At 40.7% G+C, this 16932-nt stretch overlaps 1 long non-coding RNA gene across 1 annotated transcript in view; it reads right to left on the bottom strand.

Moving 5' to 3' along the window:
• The window catches only part of LOC118686903 (uncharacterized), a 256076-nt gene that overhangs the window by 76405 nt on the left and 162739 nt on the right, over nt 1-16932 (bottom strand). Inside the window, exon 2 of the long non-coding RNA XR_004980268.2 lies at nt 14830-14935. This is a non-coding gene — a long non-coding RNA (uncharacterized LOC118686903). The remainder of the gene's footprint in view (nt 1-14829; nt 14936-16932) is intronic.

Below are 16932 nucleotides of genomic sequence, written 5' to 3'. Positions count from 1 at the left end.
AACAGTGGAGCCTCATCAAGGTCCTGGAGCTCCAAACTTTGCTATGCACATACTCCTACTAATTCACACTGCTGCAATGTGATTACCAGCACAATGAGCTGCCACGGGGGTGGAAAACATAATAATCATTACACTATGAAATCAGAATCAAGGATTGTAAGATTAAGTGCCTGGAATTCAAAATCATCATCTGCAATAGAATATTTTCCCAAGTTTTCTTGCAAGGTATCCTAATTTGGTAGGACACTTCAAAAAGCATATTTCAAAGTGGAAGGAGTGAGTGTTAATCCCTGCCGATAGCAGAATAGTAATTTTTACTGTGTAGGTGATGTGCCAGCAGCAAAAAGGGCTCTTAGAGACAGACTTTCAAGTTGCCTTCATATTTCACATGTAAATAAACTTTTCCATCAAATGTTCAATAATGATCATTCTGTGAAAATTCTGGGTTAGTTGTCAGTTCATGAGAGCAGTCCAGATTTCCTCCTTTTCAAACAAGAGTTTTAAGGATTTTGACATAAGAAAAAATATTTCCTATGTGAAACTAAATGGTCATACAACTCCCACTCAGTCTGATAAAACCAGAAGGCTATAAAATGTTGGAAAATATATAGAAAATTTGTTTCTTTTTCAGTTATTCCTATGATATCATTGGGTCTCAATTCTACAAGAGATTCTGCATTCTTATCCATATTTATAGGGTTGTATTTGCCTTACTGCAATGTAAAGAAGTGTAAAATACCACAAATTAGAATGGTAATATTCTATAAGAAAAATAGTGGTATAAATAATGAGAAATCAAACAGAAACAGTTTTTTCTCCTTCTGAATTTTTTTGAGGTTCTATATTTTTCCAGTCCCAAATCTGCACTAAAACCACTTTAAAATCTTTAAAATGTTCATAACTAAAAGTTAGAAGGCTACTCAATTTGATCATTTTTATCAAATATATTGTTTCAACAGCTTTGGAACATTGCACTCCCACTTGACCACAATTTTACACATTTTCTAACCTCTTTTTGAACCTAAAATCAGAAGATTTTGTACCAAACTATACAAACATATATCTGATACTTTCAAGAACTTGAAACCATTTAAGTAAAATAATTTCTCAAAAATTAATCTACTCCCCAAAAATCCCACTAGCTTGGACAAACCACAGGAGCTGGGAAACCTATAACAGATCACAGAGAGCAATTAAGACCCAGGTTAGATTCCCTGAAGCAATTTCTAAATAAACCTCCATGTGTTCAGTCTGGGCCCCTCGCTACAAGAAAGACATTGAGGGGCTGGAGAGAGTCCAAAACAGAGCAATGAAGCTGGGGAGGGGTCGGGAGCACAAGTCCTGTGAGGAGCAGCTGAGCAAGCTGGGAGTGTTTAGCCTGGAGAAAAGGAGGCTCAAAGAGAAACCAACCCATCCTAGCAATGATCACTTTTAAACTCTGTTTACAGCTGGCATAGCATCAAAACATTAATAATTTCTCAAAATCAGCTTGCTGATTTGGAAGTTATGCTATATTCCAAAACTTAGTGCCTTCCCTCCTCTGATTGTTGGCATCCCTGTCATCACAGTCTTTGAATGTTTTGCTAACAGAAATAGACATCCACTGAATAAAACAAGCAGACCGTATTCTTCATAAATACAAACGAAATAAAAAGCTTCTTGCCATAAAGGTTCAGCTACGTGAAATTTACTATGAGGCCTCAAAAGTTTTGCAGAATGTGAAAAAAGTTATTTGAAAATTAACTCCCTAAAGTAAACAGCCTATGCAAAACTTGGAGCAGAGTATAAAAGAAATATGCACATACACTTGTATATTCTGTGTGATTAGGTTTTGTTCTGACCAATCAGAGATATTCAGAAAAAAATCACAAAAATTATTCAGTGGTAATTTCTACCACTTTTAACCACTTTTAGTTACATGTAATTCAGAAACAGAAACAAATTTATGTTGGCCCCTTTACTCTTGCACTGGTGTTTCTCACCCTCTTTGTCTATGTTAAAATTACATCCAGGAATTTCTTTTTTTTTCATAAAATGCATTTGCTATTTGAATTGGAAAAGCCCATCTCCCCCAAGTATTTATGCTATTTAATCTGTGAACAAAGATTTAAATGTCTGAAAGTCTTCAAGAAAATCTATTACTTTACATTTAAAGGTTAGATTTTAAATGTTTCAGTATCTACCTTTTCTTTTGCATTTCTGTTGGAATTTCTGGATGTTTCTTGCAAGCCTATTCAAACTACTTGCCCACTACATTTTGAGAAACTGGCTTGCTGATTAATAAAGTGCTGTTTCACCAGTCTTGCCCATTCAACCAACGTTCATTACAGCCATCATTTCCTGTACCTATAACTCAAATGGTTCAGCCCTATAGTTTGAGCCTCACAATCCTCTGACAAAGATGCCTGCTGTTTCCAATAGTGTCTAAACAAAATGGTCTTAATTTGCATAGAAAAAACCCCAAATTTTATAATTAGAATCTGTCTCAGTAAAAGTGATGTGTGTTCTAGAAGCACTGGAAGATGGGGCTTGCTTGTGCATTCCCAGCACCTCTCTCTCTTATCCTGCCTTTGCAGTGAGGCACCACAGAGGTAGTTTCAGCTCATCTGGGAGAAGCCAGAGCTGTAGCACTGGATTCTATCTTCCTTGGAAGGCCCAGACCAGCATCAATTCCCTTCCTGATCATTGCTACACCTCACTCAATAAGGGTGAGGCCTTAAGAAAGTCTTGTTTCTAAACGTGACAGCACCTAACCTAACAACAGAGAGAAAACCCCGAGACAGAGCAAGTCACTGTGCCCCACTGCAGAGGCCACAGTGGGAAAAAGGAGCAACCTGCTCACCTGCCATGCCTACAGGTGCCCAAGGTACTGCTCATTTTGATTAGCCAATCCACACACAACTGAGAAAGCTGGAGCATTATTGCTCTAATTATTCTGTTCCCTTTCTTTGCCTTTTCCTGCCTCCCTCACCCCTGGGCTCTTGAAAGAAAGGCTCCCAGGAGCTTCCATTCAAGTGGACTGAAAACAGTGTCAGTGGGGGCTGACTTCTGCAGCACGGGTTGCTGTCACCAGTGACCTATTCATCAGCACCAGCACCAGCCTGGCTTTGTCTTCTGCTCCCTAAACAAACTGATGGCAGACTCAGTTCTGCTGCAGAAATATTGTGAATTAAACAAAGCACAAAGGGAGCAGGCAGCAGCGTTGAAACATTTAGTGGAAATAGGGGAGCTGGTCAATAAAAGGGGATGGAGACTGGATCAAAAGGGGATGACTTACAATGGGACATGGGCTAAAAAGGGGTGTGCACTATCCTGCAGGTCAAAAATGACAAAACATTGTGGTCCCAAAGCTGTCACCTTCAGCACAGTAGGGAGGGGTCTGGGAGCAAGGAGAAATGCAAAGCTAGCAGCTCAATGTATAGGAAATGTACAAAGGAAAAAAAAACTATAAAGGATCAAATTCTAGGGTGCTTGGAACAAGCTGAAACCACTGATCTCCATGAACAAAGCAGAATAAATGCTTAGAGGAGGTACTGGAAAGAAAGAGAAACAACGGATGATAAGGAAGAGAGATTTTGGCTTAGGGGTTCATCTCAAACTTGGGACAGCTGGCTCCATTTCAAGACTCTACCATGTGTTTTCTGTGGGACCAGAAGTGAAGTATTTAATCTCTGCAATTCAGTCCCCATCAGTGAAGAAATACTTAGGGAAAGGATATGACAGGCATTTTATCTGTAGGGTACCCTGTGTTCAGCCATATTCATGTAAAAGTAAAATAGTTTGTTGAAATTGAAAGATGTAAAAAAATTCCGTATTTTTGAATTTTTCTATTTTGGAGGCATTTAAATGGATCACATTTACTCTTAAATAAGTTTTCAAAGCATTAAACTTCCATTCACACCTTTCTATCATTTGCTACCTTTGAGGTTCTGAATACAAATATCTGACTGGTGTCCAGTGAATACAGATATCTGAATGCTAGCCAGAGATTTTCCTCTTCATTCTTTTTCTGGTTTTCCTACTTTACCTTCTGCTCTTGTGTCAGGTTCCAAAATGCCTTCTCTTCTGAAGAAGGTTAGAGGAGATGACAAAGAGTAAAATTGTAATGCCTCTGGCTTTCCAAAAAAATAAGTTAAAACATTAATGATATTTGAGAAAAGTAATTTCCTCAGTTTAAAGGGGTTTGGCACATTTTCAGTGAAAAGGAATTTTTTTTCTTCCATTCTTCCTTCGTGTAATTTCATTTAATTTAAATATATTTTTCCTCCTTAATGTTTCACAGAATGAAAGAAGCCCAGAAGAGTAAAATAGCTAGAGAAAACAGAATTTCTTTGGATATTGAAAGACCCATGTGGATTTCAGCTATGCTTTTTATCCCCTTGGAAATCTGAAATAAGACCCTGGTGCCATACACACATCATGAGAAAATGCATCTGTTTAAACACTGGTCTATGTGACCAACCTTGATAATCATAACAGAGAGTTCTGGATCCTGCAAATTCCTATGGAATTCCCATTCCAATAGATTCCTATATCCCTTATTGGGGTGACTGCAGCAAGAGGGAACACATCTTGGCTGCCTTGAGGTAGTAAAATTTTTCACTCTGCCTTGGCAAAAATTAAGAAAGGTGGGTTCTTAAGGCATGTACTACCAATAATAGATGTACTGGATAATATAGGAAATCTGCCTAATCTGCCCGTGTCCTTAACACCTGTGCATGGATGGCACAAAATTCCCTGCCCCACAGATGAGCTGATATTTGTCAGACAGAGCTGCCCAAGGGTGCCTAGAAAATGCCTGAGCTGCCCAATCATCAGCTGCTCCTCACCATGGTAGCTCCACAAAAAACCAATTCCCAGATCTGTCCTCGGAGTTTAAACACTGGCCACCTGGCTGACAGTCTCACAAGTAATAAAATAATTCAAACAGGTCAAGTTACCAACTCAGAAACGGTGAGGGGTTTTTTTGCTTCATGCCACGGAGAGGAAAATTTCCAGTCTTCGTTCAGAATTGGCCGTCATTATTAAATGCACACATGGATGGGCTTTTTGGCCGTGATATAAATGACTTAAAGCTGTGATTCAAATAAGTCTATAAAGTGCTTCTATGATGTTCCTCTCCCTTCTTTTTTCTTTCTTTTTTTTTTTTTGAAACTGTCTCTGCTCCACTGTTCTTTGTAGAGATAAGCCCTTGAAAATCACCCTTCTTAAGGTGTAAACTTGGTGACTGTACATTATAGTAAAACATTTGATTTGTTATAGGCTAGAAAAATAGAGAAGTTGAAACCTCTTCATGGTGTATTAAAGGTCACACAATTATAATAAAATCTTGCTCCAGCAGCTCCAGTCACAGACAAAATCAGTCTCAAATTTCCAGCGAACAATGAAGTCCCCACAGAGTTTCAGCTTTCCCGGGAAATCAGGGTATCTCAGGCTGTGTTGATTTTAAGAGTGTCCTGAATGCCCATCATAAAAAAAAACGTGTTACTCAACACAGTCACAGCTCTTTCAGGGTCCCCTGATTGAAGAAAAGCTTTTTCTTTGGGGCATGGCATTTTTCTGGTTCCAGAAACCCAAAGAGCAGCAAGGTCTACTCTGTTCGGGTGAGACGCCACAAGCTTGAATGTAATTTCCTAGCATGCCACACATCAAAATAAAATAATAGTAATACAGAGCACAGAAAGACATCCTCACAATACAAGCTAATCTTCCTGCTTCCCATCAAGCGAAACATATTGACAACTGACAATAGGCAATTAATAGATTAATGAGTATAGCTCTTATCTGTCTACATTATGAGTTTATCTGGTTGTAACAGGATGAACACAACACGGGCCTGCGCTCGCAGGAGTGCTGTCCCAGTAGGAATGAGATCATTGCAGCAAGATATGAATGCAGTATTTTGATTACCAGGTATCACTCAATGGAACAGAACCCCCACACTCACACTTTATTCTATACATTTTAAAATTATTCAAGGGCAAAGAACAGAATATAATTTGCTAGAGAGAGAATTAGAGGGAAAGGTTTTACAAAAGCAGGAGAGATTAGGTTTTGATCCAGGGTTAAGACCACTGCCTCTGGCACACACAGAATCCATCAAGATAGGTGGTGGAATGTAAAAAACCCTTTCCACCTAAAACTGAGACTAAACTCAGTGATGTCTGCAATGCTGAATAATAACATAAACTTTTAAATTCCTTTGATAACTCAAATAAAACAATAAAGCATGCAAACTAGTTTTTTGATAGTTCTAACTTGAAAAAATGGGGCTGTTTCTGGCAGTGGTAAGTTCACTCACACCATGGATAAATTGATAAATTTGATCTGCAGAAGCACAGAGGGGCACTGGAAGATGCTGTGCTTCATGAGAAACCTGCAAAAAAGCAGATTTTCCAGCTTTTACCAAAGGACCTGGGTAGGAAGGCAAACAAGGTATGAATTTGGGGAGCCAGAGAACCATTATCTCAGTTGCATTGACATTTTCTCCCTGGAACTTGGCAGTTATGTATCTCCCCATCTTTGTGCTTACTTGTTCCCATTTCCACCACAGAAGGAAGCCAGATTTACTTCTCTTGTGCCCAGAGCCAAGTTCTGCCTGCTCTTCCTCGCATGTGCAATCTAAGCTTTCTCGAGGGGTCCGTTTGTACAGATAAAGTGAATTTGCCCTTGATAGCACTGTGAAGTTTCAAAGCAAATATTGTGATGGTTTTTGTGGGTTGGCAAACACGATCTGCAATTTACTGTGTGGAAATTGCTGTCCTGCTCCAGAATTATGCAGCTTTCATAATGACTGACGGCATGAGGCAAACACAGCAGGACAGTTGCGCGTTGATCATTCTCTACAATTTTGCTCACAGGCTGTTTATTTGGTTTCTTTCAGAGCCCGGGGCAGCCAAAAGAAAAACACCAGTGGAGTGAACTTTGGATCAAGCTTGGTGTTATTCCATTGCAATACACCAGACAATAAGAAATGAGGGGTTTATTCTGATTTGACTGCAAAGCTGCAGTCCTGATGATGACAGTTCCCTGGGCATGTGGCTGTGCAGGTTCAAGGTACTGCTGTCCCAGCTACTCACTACCAGCCCTTGCAGAGCAGCCTGTGGCTTTGCCTCCCCACATCAGGGCTCAGCATCAGAGGTCCCTGCCTGGCTGCTGGTCAGTGATTCCAGCAGCAGAGCAGGGGAAGAGCTGCAGGCAGGGCCATTCAAACCACAAAGGCAAAAATCACCACAAGGCATTTCAAACCTCCTTTACACGTGGACCTCTGCTGTTTTAAACTACTCTCATGGGAAAGGGCTCAAAAGCAACTTCTGCATGTGTCTGTTTGGATGACAAAAAAGAGCTATATGAGGTCTGAGAAATATGGAATTTTTTATATACTGCATTGAAGAGGGAATTCAGTTTGTGTCTCATTTTTAAGAGCTAATATTCTTTTATCTGATCAAATGGTAAACAGCATTGCTAAATCAAGTTTTGATGGTATATGTATTTGCAAACAAAACTTTATATTCAACCTTTTCTAAGATGATCCCACAAATCTGTGTTGATATCCTCTGTGGTCACATTTTTTAAGAGCTTGAAAAATAGAACAGCCTCCCATGCACTGCTTTAAACCATGTACATGCACTTCTACATTTCCTAATTGAATGGGACCTTCTAGGCATGCAGTGAAAAGCAGCTCTGGAAAATCAGCGTAGAGAGGGACAGAATGTTTTCCAAATGCTGATTTAATTCTGTACTTGGGTATTCTATTCCACAGGAAAACAAACTAAAACTCCCCCACTGAGAACTGCAATGTGTCATTCAAACACATCCCTCATGCTTCAGGGATGACATTTTCATGGATGCCTCCCAGAGCACCCTGCTACACTGAGCTGAAGCTCCTGGGCCCTCTAAAAGGAAATGTACACACAGGATGGCACAAAAGCTGTGAGATACCACCCCTCTCTTAAACACACTCCTTCCACAGGCACTGCCTCAGGACGAGTCTGGTATCACAGCCTTGTCACCTTGCTTTGTCATTCCTCTTCCCAGGGTTTGAGGAACCCTGGAATGCTGGAAGGCACAAAATCACCTGAACTATCCCCTGGCAAAGCCAAGCCACGAGTGTTTGACACAGCTTGGTACATTTGCTCCTCATCTTAGGGGATGAGAAGTCCCAGGTGTTTCCCCCCAGCATTTCTGGAAAAACTCTTCAATTTTATGGATCAATCTGGGAGCTATATTTTGTGGTTTCTGGGGAGAACTGCTGACAGAAACATCAAGAACCATCCCCAGCCTGTGTTACTGGGAGATGCTTTGAGATTGGAGTGTAGGAAACCAGTTTGAGCAAAGTGGTTGTGACTCACTTGTTCTTTGATGCCGTGAAATGATGCCAAAAAGGTCACTGAGGACCTTTGCTGCCCAGGGATAAAAAACTGGCATAGAGAAGAGCAGCCTTTGGTCACATACAGTCACTTCAGTTCTAGAGGCAGGTGATGCCTACTTGCAAGATTTTCCATATAGAGAACTGAAAAAATAAATAAATAAATTCTCCTCAGCCTGTGTTTGAATGTGTGGACCAAAACTGCTTGAATAGGGAGCAAGGGAAAGAAAAACAATGGTCAAGAGCCAACACTGCTGACTGCTAATAGACAACAGCTTCTCTTGACATTAAATGGTGCTGCTCTGCCGAGGTCAGGGGAAGCAGCAATGTTTTATCTTAGCTAAAGGATATCAGGACACAACTGTTTCTCACTTTTATATTGTAATTAATACTTTAACATACTTAAACGTTTTCCTGTGAAGGAGTTAATGAAGCCATGCTTAGATCTTTGGACACATTTACAGCCCATTATTTAAGATATAGGAAAAAGTAAGGTCCTTTAAGAAATGAAGCAACCAGAGCCATTAACCAAAACAAAGAGATCACAAGACATTTTAAGCAGCAATTGAACCAAAGGCTACCTTCCAAACTGGCATTGCAAGGCTGAAACAGGCAGGACAAAGGATTTCAGACACACCTAGACTGGGGGAAAAAAAACCTCAAAAATTACAGACACGTGCAGACAAGAAAGTTGGCTCAGGGATGCTTAAGTTCTGATAGCAAATAGATTAGCCATAGAATCTTTCCTATGCTCAGGAAAGGCAATGGAACCATGTTTGTTCTTTCCAAAGAAAGAGGATTACACCATGGGTAGAACCAAATTTGGTATTAATTCCTTCCTTTCACTACTGATCCCTGCTGCTTTCCCCAGTCTGGAAAACCCACTGGTGATTTGGCCCATAAGGACAGCACAGCACAAAATAATCAGAAGCCATTTGAAGACAGCACATTCTCCTCTCTCCCCATCAAAGCACAGCTCTGTTCTCCCAACCCCTTTGGCCCTCTGTCTTAGTCTGTAAAACAGAAAGAACTTGGCAGAAGAGAGTGAGAGTCACAGATCATGAGTCCACTCAGTGAACTCTGGGAGAAGGAGCTCCCCCCTTCTGCCCTTCAGCATTTTCATGTCTCCAGTACCTCCCTTGTGGTAAGAGCTACCTACATGGGGAATATCTGGTTTAGATCTATGCACAGAAGCTACTTCCACTCAAAATATTTGTGGAAAGCCACCAGGTTCATATGTGTGGCTGAGAAACCTCAAATAAAACAGAGGAGGTTTTAATGCAAATATAAAGCTCTTTACAAATATCAAGACTTTGTGACATAACATCAGCTGTGAATGTAAAACAACATAGGGATGTGTTTTCCTGCAACAACAAAAAATTAAAGATCAAATACCTTTTCCTTCAGATTCCCTATGCTGATTTCTGAGAATCTAATGAAACACAAAGTATGTTTGCAAAGTAGAACATTTGCATATGCTCCATTAATTAGTTTGGCAAGGCCTCCACCACCAAAGGTGCACGTATTTTTACACAGGCTTCAGCAATCTGCCTTAGAGCTTTCAATATTCATGTTTCTGCACTATTTGTGCTCGGTATAATTTCATTATATCTACATATATATATAGATATTTTTTAACAGATTTTTGGAATTTTTCATTATGCTAGGATTTCTAAAAATATCCTTTCAGAAAAACTTCCATTGAACTTGACTGGAATAGGAGAGGTGGTGCACACTTTTCCTTTTCTTGGAGCTCCTCAGTCCTACAGCAACGCTGACCATGTAATCTTGGCATCATGTTTCAAACTAAGCTCATGATGAGTTGAATTTTCAGTAGAACTGATTGTGAATTTTTGGATGGAACAACTTCTAATTGGAATACAACAGCTTGTTCAAGCAGAATGTTTTGGGCTGTGACAACCTCCCAGCTCAACACAGACAGGGATATCTTATAAAACTGCTCCTGGGGCTCCTAAATCAACATTCTTTGGCAAGGGGGTGGTGGACTTCCTAAGTTTACTGTGACACCTGAAGAGCTGCTTTCTCCCAGTTTGAACAGAAACAGGAATAAGAAACAGTTGTTTTTCTGAAGCCAGTGTTTCTGAATTTCCTTTCCATCTCCAATTCCATTTTTTACATCTCACCCCACACCCAAACATCCCAACAAAGGTCTTCTGGCAACACAGAAATGTTAAATACCACCTTCTCTGGCCTGGTTACTGACAGCAGTAAGGGGGCTACAAGGGAAGCACTGAGAAAAGTGATGCAGCAGCAGGCTCTAGAGCCTTCACACAGATTTACCTGGATGCTGAAGCACCGGACTGGCTTGAGAGCTTTTTCCATCTAGGTCCAGCCCAGTTTTCGCTTTGGGTTTTATTGCAGGAATAACGTATCCAATGCCAGTCACTTGTGGCAGTGCTTAGCATTACTCAACAGTTCACAAGAATGCTCTAGAACATCCAAAAGTAACCCACACAAATTACTGTAATGCATTAAACTCCCAAAGCAAAGGGCACATCCTCATGCAGAACCTATCCTGTCTCTCCAAAATAATGATACAACATGCTGAAAAATCTTCCTACACCTTAGAAAAAATAAGGAGGAATGGGGAATATAAAGGAAGGGAAATGCAAAACTTAAGAGGGTTGGGGAACTGCCTCCCTTATATTTTTTTTACACAATTATTTTCACTTTCTCACAAACAGAAGTGTACATTCATGTACCTTTGTGTGGCACTTCAGCCCCGAGAAATCATCAAATATTCATTGTTTCTGAATTTAGGAGCAACTTGCTCAGGGTTTATGTGCTCCCTCTAAGAGCTCCACACCCATTCAAAGGCAGGGGCTGGACCACAAGCTAGAACATGACATGGTCTACACCTCGTAAAATGCCCTGCACCTCCTGAAAACCAGACAGCCCTTGGCCTCAGTCCTGCCTGCTGTGCACTGTGTGCAGCCATTAAATAGAGCCCCCAGCACTTTACTGAGCTTGGACAGTCACACTGGACAAGACAACAAGATCAATGTGGGAGATGAGGGTAAAGACCAAACACTCTGGAGATGTCCTGGCAAAGATGAGTAAACAACAGCCCTCCACAGAGAAGGGGGAGAGAAAACTTAAATCACACTGAAATTTACCAAAACTTAAAGCTGCTTACAATAATGGCCAAGGGTGAATGATTTGTTTCAAACCAGGCCAAATTGAGGAAAAGAACCTTGATGCACGCACCAATTTTGTTTTTCAAAGTCAAGAATTGCCTAATCAATAGCAGTGCTAAAAGGAGATGGGCACTCTCAGGGGTACCATTACATAGAATTGCACTGGATTTTAGCCACCTGGCTCCCAATTGCTTTAATAGCCATCACACGGCTAAAACCCAGGCTGAAGCTTTAAAAGTTTACCCCTTGTTCTTCCTGAGCATCCACCGCTGTCAGGTAGCAAATGCAGAGCAGCAGGAGGGACTGCAGGATTTACTCCAGTGCTAGAGCATGGCCAAGAATCTGCACTGCTGCTGCTGCAAGTGTCACTTACTGGGTGAGAAAAGGCAAAGCAGGAAAGGGCAAAAGGGGTGAGTGACAGAAAGTGAAAGAAAGTGTACTTAACCCTTCCACTGTTGATGTGTTGATAGCAGCCTGCACCAGGTACTCACATCACTGGCCTAATCCAATCAGCCCCCCTCTTCCATTAGCTAAAAATAAACTGGCACTTTTTAGGTAATGCTCTGACTGCTCTCCCCACTCCAAACTGTGCTCCAAATCTTAATGGAAAACCTTCAAGGAGTTGAAGGTTTTAAATCAAATAAAGAAGCAGACACAAGGAGAAAAATCCAATCAGAGCAGAAAGGGTTGGATTAGCCAGGAACTGTTTTTCTCCAATTTTCACCAGCACTGAACTTCACAGGAACAGTAGCTGGAAAGACAGAAGGAGGGAGAAAAGAGAAGAGGAAGGAAGGGTTTCTCTCATGCTCCTATTAGACATAATTTTACAGAAGGAAAGGTGGCATCATGTCAACAATATCAGGGCTTGACTTGGTTCCTAGGCCTGCTCATGGTCACCCATGGGATGCTGAGCACCCCAATTGCTTTCTCAGACAGCTCCAGAGCCTTCCAGAGGAGAGGAGGAAAACTGGCATTGGCAGCAGCCCCCCCTCAACAGGTCACCTTATGGTGGGGCTCTCATAGAACATATAAATAACCAGCAAGATCCACCACCTTTTGAAAGGAAGTGGGGTAATACTCAGTGCATCACAACTTGAGGTGGAAGGGACCTTAAAGGTCACTAGACCGGCTTGCTCAGAGTCCTGTGCAACCTTGGTCACCTCCAGGGATGGGACATCTACAACTTCTCTGGGCAAATTGTTCCAGTGCTTCACTGCTTCCATAGTAAAGAATTTCTTCCTAATATCTAACCTAGACCTACTCTCTTTCCAGTTTGAAGCCATTCTCCCTTGTCCTTTCACTCTCTGCCACTGGGAAAAATCCCTTCTCACCCTTCTTGTAAGCATGTATTAAAGTACTGGAAGGATGCTATAAGCTCTCCCCAAATATTGTCATGAAGAGAAAATTAAAATGCTTCTATGTTGGAGTTGTTGGGCAAAGGGAATAGAGAAAATAAGTAAATGAAGGAATATAAAACCAAAACAAATTAACTGAAAATACCCCCAAAAACGGAGTTTGTAACTTAGGATAAGTAAAAAAGAAAAAAAAAACAGGATTTTTGTACTATCAAAAATCCTATTAAGAATAGGATTTTTATACTATCCTGCTACCCATTTAGATGACTGAACATCTAAAGTTTAGAAAGCTAATGGCTAATGGTTAGATACTGGTTAGGAGAGAAGAAAGGGAATGACAAAAGATTACCCAAAATACTAGATAACTGCTATGAGCATCCAAAAACTAGGAATTTTATACATATATATACATATATATGAGTTTGAATATATTTCGTAGTATGGTCCCTTTTCATTGACACCTGCATATATTATATGTACTTTAGAATAATTATTTTGATAAAAAAACCCAAACCAAACATAATGTCCTAAGCCAAAGCAAACACTGGAAGAAACCAAGAGCACTGGGATTTCTATGGAAATGAAGGACAGAAATCTGATAGGGTGCTGTTACTTGCAAGTCTGATCCAGAACCCATTAATTTGATAAGCTTTGAGTCCAACTCCAAGAGTAGGGTGAGGAGCCCAAGAGCATTGGTCAGTGCTACTGTTATGCTGGCTTTTACAATATCTCTCTTCATAGACATTAGAGCCAAACCACATCAGTTCCCCTTAGCTGAGCTGGATTGGCACTTTGGAAATCCTAGTGCACAGGAAATGTTTAAATCCTCACCATTTGAGGGGTAAGAGCAGCATAGAGCTCAGCTTCTGGCTGAATATGGCTCAAGAAAGGTCGTAGAACTGGCAGGAAAATAAGAAACAATGAATTTCAACAACTAAATGAAAAGAGAAACGAAACAGAAAAAAAAGTACAGAAAGGAAGGGAGGATAGGAAAGACTATGGGAAACTGAGGAGGGTGGGAACTAAATTAATCAGAACCAAGAAAGAACTGAGGAAATGGAGACATGAGAAACACAGGAGAGCACTTGAACTTGCAAAGTAAAAACAAGAAAGAGGTGTATTGGAAGCAATAGAAGGAAATAGTGAGGCAATGAGAGAGAGAAAGAAAAGGAAGAGGAAAAGGTGTGAAAAGCTGAAAATGGCAAGATGAAGGAGAGAAAATGGGAAAGAAGAAAAGGGAGGGAAAGAGAAGGAATTGTACAGGCAAAGGACCAGAAAGAGGAGAACAATCCTAGGGAGCCTGCTGCGGTGGGTCGCAGAGGAGTTCACAAGCCCATGCACTCCAACTATTTCTTTTTGATCCTGTGTCATTGTCAGGCTTCAGACTGCAGCTGCAAATTGTTTGTCTGGCAGTTCTGGTAGGTTTGATTCAATAACTCCTGTAAGAGGGCAGGCAGGATATCAATGCTGCTTTATTGCCTTTTTCTCTGCCTACAATAGCAATCCTCCAGTTATACAGAATTATAAAGTGCCATCACTGGGGGTTGTATCTCAGCATAGTCACATCTCATCTTCCTGGGCTATAATAAGCTGGGAAATGTAGAAGTCTGAAACTACATGAGCTTTGTGAAAGGATTAACATTGAGGCCTAAAGATTGGCACTGAGCAAACAGAACCTCACCTCCCAAGGACCACAAGGGGAGCAGGGGACATGCTGCTGGATCAGCTCCACCAAAATTCACTTGGCAACCTGGGTCAAGCCTTGCTCCAGCCACTAGTGGACAAAGCATTGACACTCCAGAAAGTTGTAAGCACAGCTGGGGAACAGAGAAAATAATATGTGTGGTCCTGGCAGTTGGGTAACTTTTCACGCCGCTCTCCACATCCTTCAGATACGAGCTCTTTAAAAACAACCATGCAGCGACATTTAACATCAAATTGGACTTACTGATATGGACCATTTTTCCTCCTGGAAGTTCATTCCTTCAGGCTGTGGGGGGTGTAACTCTCCAGCCCAACACAGAGAAATTTCTCCAGCCTTGAGTTTTCATGACCTGTCAATAAAAAGAGGCTTTCAGTTACACAATGTCATCACATAGTACCTTTTACAAGCACTAAATTCAGTTAAAAATGTCACAGCAAAACAGGAAAACCTTCACACAGAAAACTGCCTTTGAGGCATTTTATTTGTATGTCTTATAAAAAAAAATCAGAAAAATTCCTGACACATTGTTCTGGTTAAAGCCACACAAATCAGAACATAACTTGTCATTCAGGCCTGGTCATTACAAATATTGGGAGTACCTGAAAGAAAGAGACCAATTTAATCTGCTTAAACTTTGCCTCTCATATACACACAAGCAGAAATCCCGGTTTCATTGTAAAAGTTGTAGATGGATGTCTTTAAAACTGGGTCTAGAAATCATGGTGATTTTACACTGCAGTTTATATTCCATATATTTCCATCCTTTTGAGTCACACTGTTCAGCCTCCTACTTATTCTTAATAGATTAATTTGCAGTTGCTCCCTCGACATTTCAGCCTTTCATGGTGGAGAGCAATTCCTCTCATTTCACTCATCAAGGCTCCATATAATAATGAAAGTTCCCATAGGTCACCTCTGTCATGCCTTATTTCCTTAACCCCTTTAGCCTTCCACCCTGATAAGCGTTCTTAAACCTACAGCTGCCCGCGTTAAGGCAAAAATAAAATTTCTCCTGCAAGTGATTCTGTACCACACCAGTTTCATAGAAAATGTGACTATAACCATGAGATTTCAATTCTCTAACTCTTTTACATTGACATAATATCCTATTTGTTTTTTCCAAGCAGTTATACACACAAAACTGCTGAGATTCTTCTCTAACAACCCCAGGTCTCTTTTTTCCTTGGTACACTGGATAATAAGAATTCTGCTGTGGTTCACTAGCTCAAGACCTACTGTTATAGCCACTAAAAGATCCAAATCATCCTCATCTGGGTGAGAATTGCTTCTTGCTTGTTTGCTTAATCTTTGCATTAGGCAGAATAATCAATGACTGCTATTTTAGTTGTTATAATGTTACAGAATAGAACTAATAGTCAAGATTCTGAGCTGCCATACATTGACAAGTCCCTAACATCATTTCACTGGTCCAGCTTCACACACAAAATAGATGCTTCAAAAAAACCTGGAGGGCACACCACCAGTTTGAATTTTCCAGTTGCTCCTCATGACCACTGTCTGTTTTCCAAGTTGTGGCCCTGCTCTGTGATTTACATGGATATAGGGGAAAGCCATGACACAGCCTTTGTAGGCAAACAAGCAGGTTCTGGGTGCAAGTGAGGAAGTAGCTGGAAGTGCCCAAAATTAGCCCTGTCCTCCCAAGAAATCCACATTAAACTAACAAACCATGGTGTTATTTAAAGAATGATTTTACACTGCATCATATTCCAAGTTGTCTCTTCTGCTGTGCAATCTGTCCTTTCCCTGGGATTCAAAATATTTCTGACCAGCAACATGGTGCTAAATAAAACAGCTGCCATTCCCCCACACAGCTTTGTGCATCTTTATGGGGAGGATACAACAGTCAGCTCAAAGCAATTCAGTGCTGATTGGGTTGGGGATAATTTTCTGGCAACTAAGGATGGGATTGAGACCACAAGATCATTTCAAATAACTGCAGAGGAGTCACAGGATAGCAACACCTTCCAGTCTTTAGAGACCTGGAATTGATTTGAACTGGTCTACCACTTAAATGGAGAAAAGCTATTATCCCATCACTAATCTCTTGAGCCATTCAGTCCCACTTGAAGCAATTTTTTCTTCAATAAGCTATTTTACATATTTCACTTAGTCCCCAATCTATGGGAGAAGCTTATCACATGATTTGTTTAAAAAGATAAATACCTCTCCCGTTGGCATTTCTGTTTATTCTGGGGTTTGTTGCTAACATGACAGAACTATTAAACACGTTCCTCCTCTTCTCTCCTTATGGAGCCCTGCTTTTCTTCCTACCATTCCCAAAATAAGACAACTTCTTGTTAGTTTTTGGAAGAAGACCCAGCCTAG

Source organism: Molothrus ater, chromosome 6 (genome assembly GCF_012460135.2).
Source record: "Molothrus ater isolate BHLD 08-10-18 breed brown headed cowbird chromosome 6, BPBGC_Mater_1.1, whole genome shotgun sequence".
Taxonomy (NCBI): domain Eukaryota; kingdom Metazoa; phylum Chordata; class Aves; order Passeriformes; family Icteridae; genus Molothrus; species Molothrus ater.
The sequence above is the reverse complement of the archived record's forward strand: the minus strand, read 5'-3'. Positions and strand labels throughout refer to the sequence as shown.